This window comes from Oryctolagus cuniculus, chromosome 4 (genome assembly GCF_051225735.1).
Source record: "Oryctolagus cuniculus isolate XC-2025 breed Fujian yellow rabbit chromosome 4, ASM5122573v1, whole genome shotgun sequence".
Lineage (NCBI taxonomy): Eukaryota > Metazoa > Chordata > Mammalia > Lagomorpha > Leporidae > Oryctolagus > Oryctolagus cuniculus.
Window position 1 is genome coordinate 65,198,516 of NC_142870.1, and position 8,404 is coordinate 65,206,919.

The following is an 8,404-nucleotide window of genomic DNA, read 5'->3' on the forward strand; positions in this document are numbered from 1 at the left end:
GGGTGTCTTTTTCATTTGGGGGCGTCATGGTGACTTCCTTGTTTTTATTACCTTGGTTTTTGAGTTTGTTATTTGGTATATTGGAGATATTTGGTTTCTTCACTGTGGTGCTTTTTCTTGTTATACTATGACTCTAGATTAAGTGGACTGTCTGCTTTTGATGGAGCCTTAGAGGCTTGAGATGGGTGTGGCCTGAGAGCTCTGTTTGGTGTGCTAAAGGTGACACTCCCAGGTTAGGTGTGGTATCTCTCTCTCTCTCTCTTTCTTTCTTTCTTTTGATTCAGAAGGGATGTAATTTGCACAACTCTGTGGAATTGGAGGTAGTTAGTGCTGGTGTGTTGAGTCTGCCGCTAGTGTCCCAAACTGTGGACTCCCACGCTCTCCATGCAGGTCCACTGTGAATCATGCGTTCCGGAAGAGTTTCTTCTGCTGTTTCCTCCCCTACTCTTCCTTGAATCTGCAGTATCTCCACTTTTATTAAACTGTCTCTCCCCGGACTATCAGTGTGCTCCCTTCCTATTCCGCCATCTTGCCTCCTCCAATCTCCTGTTATTTCACCCCCCACCCCCCGTAAGTCAGGTTTTTCTGCTAGGCTGAGGGCTGGTGCAGACCTGAGGTCGCCCTGCTTATGACGTATGTCCAAAATGGTGCCTGCTCTTTGTCTTGCTTGCCTTTGAGAGGTGAGCAGAGAGAGAAACTCAATTCCATATTGGTCACTTTTTTTTTTTCCCTCTCTCTTCTAGTTAGCCTGGTGAACTTTTCCCCATGGGGTTTCAAGCCTTGTTCCCTCTAGTCTCCTCTTTCCGCTTGCCTGCCAGTGTCTTGGGCTACTGAGGTTCGGCTCACCTCATGTTCCAGCGCTGGTGTGTTGATTCTGCCGCTGTTGTCCTGAACTGTGGGCTCCCACGCTCTACACGCAGGTCCACTGTGAATCACTAGTTCTGGAAGAGTTTTTTCTGCTGTTTCTTCCCTTACTCTTCCTTGAACCTGCAGTATCTCCACTTTTATTAAACTGTCTCTTCCCGGACTATCAGTGTGCTCCCTTCCTATTCTGCCATCTCGCTGCTCTCGAGTTGTTGGGTTTCTGATGAAAATTCAATCATGAGTCTAATTGGAGATCCTCTGAATGTAATCTTGCATTTCTCTCCTACACATTTTAGAATCTGTTCTTCATGTTTTATTGTGGAAAGTTTGATTACAATGTTGTCATGGTGAAGATCCTTTCTGGTCATATCTTTTATGAGTTCTGTGTGCTTCCTGTACTTGTATGTCGCATTCTTTCTCCAAATTGTGGAAGTTTTTTGTAATTATTTCACTAAAAATCTTCTTAGTCCATCCTCTCTTTCTACACCTTCAGGAACACTTAAAACTTATGTTAGATCATTTGATAGTATCGCATGAATCTCCAATACTTTTTAATTTTTCTAATTTCTACTTTTTTTGGTCTGATTGTCTAATTTCCAGAGATTTTCTTCTAACTCAGATATTCTTTCTTCTCTCTCATTGAGTCTGCTGTTAAGTCTTTCCATTACATTTTTATTTGATCTATTGAATTCTTCATTTCCAATATTCTATTCTGATTTCTCTTTAAAATCTCAATTTTGTGGGAGATTCATATTTATGTATGGATTTCTTTTATTTGTGGTTTTCCTTGATTTTGAGTAATTAATCTTTGAGTATTATTTCCACAATTTCATCATTCTCTTCATCTTCACATTCTCATATTGAAGTGTTTCTGTGCTCCTTTGTGGAAGTCATGTTGTCCTATTCTTGTTTCTTAATTTCTGCATTTAGTTGTATTCATTCATGGAGATACTTTTTTATCCTTTAGTAGCTTTTATCTTTGAAGCATGCCTCTGTGGCTTAGTGGAGTGTTTACTCTTTCAGTGAATATCCAGAGGTATGTGCTGGGTGAGTCCAGGAAGCTTGGTTCAGTGCTTCAGAGTAGGAAGAGGTGACACCCAAGTTGGGTGTGATAGATCTTTTCTACTTTTTTTTTTTAATCAGAGGGGAGGTTTTTATTACCTCTCTGTTGGCATAGTCTCACCCTCACTTACTCTCTGTCAAGGTGATCAATGGCTGAAATCTAACCCCAGTTGGTACAATATTCATCTATGATGTCACTCAAAGGATCTGTGCAGTCCTGTGTGAGCATGGATCCCCCACAGTGACCCATCCCAGGCAATCAGTGAGCCCTGATCAGGTGGACCATCCCACTGTGACTCCCCAGAGATGTAGCCACACCCTACACACTCCGCGCCCCCATGAAGCCAGTGTTTCTGCAGTCCTAGCACACAATGCTCCCACAGTGATAGGAGGCTGAGGATCCACTGCACCCTGACAGTCTGCCCTGTCCACAGAAAGGTGCAGACTCTCCCAGAGCCAGCTGCCTGTTGGTGCTTCACCTAGGCAGTTTGAACCCCAGAGCCTGTGATATATTGGGAGCCTGGGAGTACCTCACCATACTATTTGTGTGCCCAGTCCCTATCATTCCTCCCAGCCAGACTCAGATATCTCCTTTTGTGTTTTTCCTGGGCATATGATCACAAGCTGGAGCAGCTATTACATATGACAAAAATGCCCCCTGCCCTCTCGCAGCAAGTTGCAGGGCACAGTTGTTGGGGAGGGTGGAGAGAGAGAGAGTAATGTGCCCTTTTTCTTTTCTAGGCTGGCAGGTGCCTTGTTCCCCACAGGGTTCCAGGCTAGACTCACACCATGCTCTCCTAGCAGCTATATTGCCAGTGACCTGGGCTGCTGCAGTCTGGTTTCACCTCACTCTCCAAAGCTGGTGCTGAGGGTCTCAGATGCTGGGGTCCTATTTTGTGTCCATGTCCACACCATCCATGTAGAGCCACAGTATCCCTTTTCCTTTCTTGGAATTTCCATTGCATTTTTCTCCCTAAATCTTCCCTGAGATTACACTCTCTCCCACTTTTTTTTTTTTAAACTATCTTCCCCTAGCCAAGCGCAGTAAGCTCCATCCATATTCTGCCATCTTAGAATCTCTCTCCAATTTGTGTATTTATAATGTTTACATTTAGGGGTAGACATTTAGTCTAGCAGTTAAGACACCTGTATCACATATCATGCTTTCAGGTTTCAATACACAGCTCTGTATCTTGATTCCATCTTCCAATACAGAGACTGGGAGGCAGCAATGATACCTCAAGTAATTGATTTCCTACTATGTTCATGAGAGGCCTGGATTACATTTCTGGCTCCTGGATCTGGCCATAGTCCTATCCTGGTCATTGAGAGCAAGGGGGAGTGTCTCACAAATAAATACAAAATTTAGAGTTCTTAATTAGTTAAGGCTTAAGACTGCTATTTTATTTTTGTTTTCTTTCTGTTTGTTATTACAGTATTTATTTATTTCTCCATTTCTGATAGTTGTTGAATATATTTTAGAATGTCACTCCCACTTATGTATTTTTTTTCCCTTTTTTCTTTTTTCTTTTTTTTTGACAGGCAGAGTGGACAGTGAGAGAGGGAGAGACAGAAAGGTCTTCCTTAACCATTGGTTCACCCTCCAATGGCTGCTGTGTCTGGTGCACTGTTGCCAGCACACCGCACTGATCCGAAGCCAGGAGCCAGGTGCTTCTCCTGGTCTCCCATGCAGGTGCAGGGCCCAAGCACTTGGGCCATCCTCCACTGCCTTCCCAGGCCACAGCAGAGAGCTGGCCTGGAAGAGAGGCAACTGGGACAGAATCTGGTGCCCTGACCGGGACTAGAACCCAGTGTGCCAGCACCGAAGGGGGAGAATTAGCCTATTGAGCTTCGGCGCCAGCCCCACTTATGTAATATTTTTGTGTATATCTCCTTTTATTGAAACATACATACACATGTCTATTAGTATTCAAATTAAGTAAAGAAATCTTACCTCCTTTTGTGTTTCTTTAAATGTCTTATCAGCCGGCACCGCGGCTCACTAGGCTAATCCTCCGCCTAGCGGCGCCGGCACACCGGGTTCTAGTCCCGGTTGGGGCGCCGGATTCTGTCCCGGTTGCCCCTCTTCCAGGCCAGCCCTCTGCTGTGGCCAGGGAGTGCAGTGGAGGATGGCCCAGGTGCTTGGGCCCTGCACCCCATGGGAGACCAGGAAAAGCACCTGGCTCCTGGCTCCTGCCATCGGATCAGCGCGGTGCGCCGGCCGCAGCGCGCCGGCCACGGCGGCCATTGGAGGGTGAACCAACGGCAAAAGGAAGACCTTTCTCTCTGTCTCTCTCACTGTCCACTCTGCCTGTCAAAAAAAAAAAAAAAAAAAAGTCTTATCTTTTAGCTGACATTTTAATGTTACATTATATATTATATATTAAATATATTTTACATTATAAAATTGAGGCAATTTTATAATGCATTATATTATATAACTTTTTGCTTCAATTATCAGACACAATTCAGAAAACTCAAGATGATGAGAGAATATCATATTTACTCATCATTTTTTCTGTTGTTCTTCCTTCCTGATATTCCAAGATTTTTGGTTGATAAATTTCTTTCTATTGAGAAAATTTATTTTAGCCAGTCTTTTAGGGTAGTTTTAGTGGTGACAGCTCTCTTTGTTTTCCTTTATCTGAGACTACCACCATTCTTTAACCTTCATTCCTAAAGGATATGTTTGTTGCATATAGAAGTCTGGATTTGCAGTTATTTTATTTTAGCACTTGAAAAATATTGTGTCACTTCCTTTTGGCCTTCATGATTTCTGATGAGAAATTGGCTGTCACCTGAATTATTTTTCTCCTATAACGAAGGTGGCATTAATCTTTGCTTTTCAGATTTCTTCTATTTTGTGCTTTTCAGAGTTTGACTATTTATATACTTTTTTTGTGGATTTCTTTGGGATTTGCTGTTTGCAATCTGCTCAGCTTTTAGAATTTGTAAACTTATGTTTTCTTGATAAATTTGGGGATTTTTCAACTATTATTTATTTTATTATATTTTAAGCTCCCCTCCTTCCAGGATATTATGAATGCTAAGGATATTATATCTTTTGCTATGGTTTCAAATTTTCCTATTATTTTTTCTTTTATATTTTTGTTAAAATTGGTTCTTTTTTTTCCTAAAATATTTATTCATTTATTTATTCTATTGGCAGAGTGACAGAGAGAGTGAGTCTCCCTCTCTCTGTCTCTCTCTCTCTCAGATCTACACACACACACACACCCACACACACAGCAAGAGCAAGAAATATATATAGGGATCTTTCATCCACTAGTTTATTCATCAAATGGTCAAAATATTCAGAGTTGGGCTAGGGCAAAGCCAGGAGCCAGGAATTCATCATGTTTTCCAATGGGTGGCAGGTACCTAAGTCCTTGGGTCATCATCCACTGCATTCCTAGGAACATTAACAGGGAGCTGGATTGGAAGAACAGCAGCTGGAACCTGAACCTACACTTTGATATGAGATGCTAGCATTGTAAGTTGTCGCTTAATATGTTGTGCCACAATGCTAGTTCCATGTAGGTTATTTTTCTATTGATTTGTTTTCCAATTCACTATTTTTTTTTAAGGTAACAAGTTTTTGGTTTATTTCAAACATGTACATGTAACTTAAGAGTTTGAGGCTTGCTCTCTGGTTTGACTCTCATCTTACAGAACTGTTATACACAGACATCCCTTTTTCATCAGCTATTATGTGTTTTTTTTCACCCTGTAATTAATAAAAATTAGCACCTAACTCTCTATTAAACTATTTTTGGATACCTTTCAGGGTTACTGTATTTACTTTTCCTGCTGTCACATTTTGTACCCTAGTGCAAAAAAATAAAAGACCTCCTATTTCAGTGATCCAAAACTTAAGCATAATTAAGTGAACTGTTAATTTATTTTACTTTATCCGCAGAACACAGACCACCATTGGGAAACAAGAAAAAGCACCAAGTAAAAAGCCAATGAAAAAGAGAAAAAAGAAGAGAGCTGCTAATTAAAGCTAACATAGTTGTATATTTGTATATATAACTATTAGATGTATTTATTCAGTGCTAACAACCTGGGTATCATTTATTCACAAATCCCTAAGTTTTATTTTTTTAACATTAAAGTGAATGTTCTAGAGCTTTTTCTCTGAAAATTTTGTCATCTCAAAGCCTTATTCACCAACCTGTGTATGTGTAAAGTGTAAAAATTGATGATGAATAAAATAATCTGATAGGCTGCTGTGTGTGTACAAAGAAGAATGATTTTCATCGTACTGGTAAATAAGCACAGATTTATTGTGCAGAAATCGGCAGACTGATCCAGTTGCTTAGGAAAATGGATATTAGAACATTGAGGGTCTGTTTTCCTAAAGTCAACTTTTTAGAGAGTGGCTTTCCACTCCCCACTGTACTGTATAAGCCAGGTAACTTTTCTAAGAAATCTTGAAGTCAGGTTTTTATCTCAAATTAAATTTGACTTATAAAATTTTCCAAATCAATTTATTAATTCTTAATATCCTGACAGCTGGCATCATTAATACTTTTAACAAAACCACTTAAAATTAGCCAAATATCTATGATAGATACATGTACAAAAGATATACAAATTAAAACCATTTAAAAAGTAATAGATACCATAATTTGTTCTTGTCCATAACTTCTGTATTCAGAAATGATTGTAACATTCAAAACCCAAGATAAAAACTGTACACAATATACTTTGAGTGATTTACATCTTAGAAACAAATGCAGTCTTTCACTGTTAGACATTTAGTGTCTCTGGTGGGTTGAGGAGGGAAACACCATGATACTTTGAATTTTTGTACTTTTCTCTTATTGATTGTTGTGCATGCTGTGGTGCTTTGAGGTAGGTCTGGTGAAGGTCCATGAGACAAGGCTTAAGAGTCTCCAGAGTGTATCCAGTCTTTCGTACTAATGATTCAGGCCAGCTTTGTCCCGTGACTGTGTAGAGTGCTAAATGAAATGCTGCTCCAGCAATAACTGATGGCAGATACTTTAGGTATGGGTCAGCATCTATCAAACTTAATTCTCCCAAAAACATTGCTAAACTTTCGACTTTGCAGTTTGCAGGCTGCTGATGTAGAAAGTATTGGGTAAGAAACTGATTTACCGTTGGTGCAGCTAAGTCAAAAGCAAGGACTTTCAAAACTAGATGCTCCATTCTCAGAACTTGTTTCTTTGTATAGGTATCATCTGTAATGTATACAAACTCTGCTACTTCTGGTGGGTATATTTCTTCAAATTTTGAGGCTAGCAGCATAGCAGCAGTGCCCACAAGCTGAAGCTTTCCTCTCAACACAGACATTGAAGAAAGAAACCTATCGATGTAGTTCACCGCCAAATGCAGAGTCTCATTCTGTAGTTTATATTCCTCTCCTACTTCAACTAACCAGTCCACGAGGATAGCCCTCATACTGTTAGTGATGTCAGGCTGTTTCTTCATGTAACCCACTTTAGGTTTACATTTAACCTCCATTTCCCTAAGATATGTGTGAATATCCTCATGGTAGTCTGGGACTTCATTAACACTCACTGGCTTTTCATCTTCTAATACAATTGACATGTCCATAGTATATGGTGACTCGAAACTACCATCCATTGGATAATCAAGAGGTACCAGTGGTTTTCTTTGTCCAGGTAAAGTGATGGCTGAATTAAAAGCCAGGACATCTTCAGGCTTGTCTTTTTTAGATTCCGTGGGCCTCTTGGGAGGCTCCTCTTCTGCTTCATCCACATGAATGGTGAATGCAGGCTGTTTACTGTTTGCTTTCCAAGGAGGAACAGAGACCTGCTCATCATTTATAGGAAGATCCTTAAGAGGTGCAACCCGTCGCGTCTTGGGCCTCTGTTGTGGAACTGGACCCCGGGAGTTCCCAGCCTTCAGTACTGCCAGAGCAGCCTGGGCCCGCGGCTGCTGGGCGTGCACCGCCTTCTCGGGGTTGATGTTCTCCTGGTCCTCTAGGAGCGCCGAGCCCGCCTCGCGGGCCGCGGGCTTCGGCACGTTGTGGCCCAACATCGTTGCTCCAGGGGGCGGGCGGCGGGATCAGTCTGCCGAGCCAAGCAGCGTGCACACTCCGCCCAGTCGACCAGCGGCGCCGATCCCCGCCGAGGAACGCTCCAGCTGTAGCCCCTCGCCGCAGCCCGGGCCAGTCTGCCAGCCCTCCCGCTCGCTCCCCTGTCTCCGGACCGCGCAGGATCGAGGAGGTTGCGAGAGGCTCAGGCAAACGCTGCCGGGCGCGGAGGGCAAAAAAAAATCCAATTCACTATTGCTTCCTCTTTCTCTCCCATTCCACTGTTAAGCCCATTCATGGAGTTTTCAAAATATTAGTTATTGAATATTTTATTTCAAAATATATTTTCTTCTTTATATATTCTTTTCTTTGGCTAAAACTTTATGTTTTTTATATTTGTTCCAAGTATATTCATGATTATTGTGGAAGTATTTTTATTGTAGAGTCTACAAA

The 8,404-nt window shown here is 41.6% G+C and overlaps 1 pseudogene across 1 annotated transcript; it reads right to left on the reverse strand.

Annotated features, from left to right (window-relative positions):
• Nucleotides 1-5,501: 5,501 nt before the first annotated feature.
• Nucleotides 5,502-8,177, reverse strand: LOC100352785 (cyclin-A2 pseudogene; annotated as a pseudogene). The gene has a single exon (XR_016232428.1). The product of XR_016232428.1 is annotated as a cyclin-A2 pseudogene (transcript).
• Between the last annotated feature and the right edge of the window lie 227 nt (nt 8,178-8,404).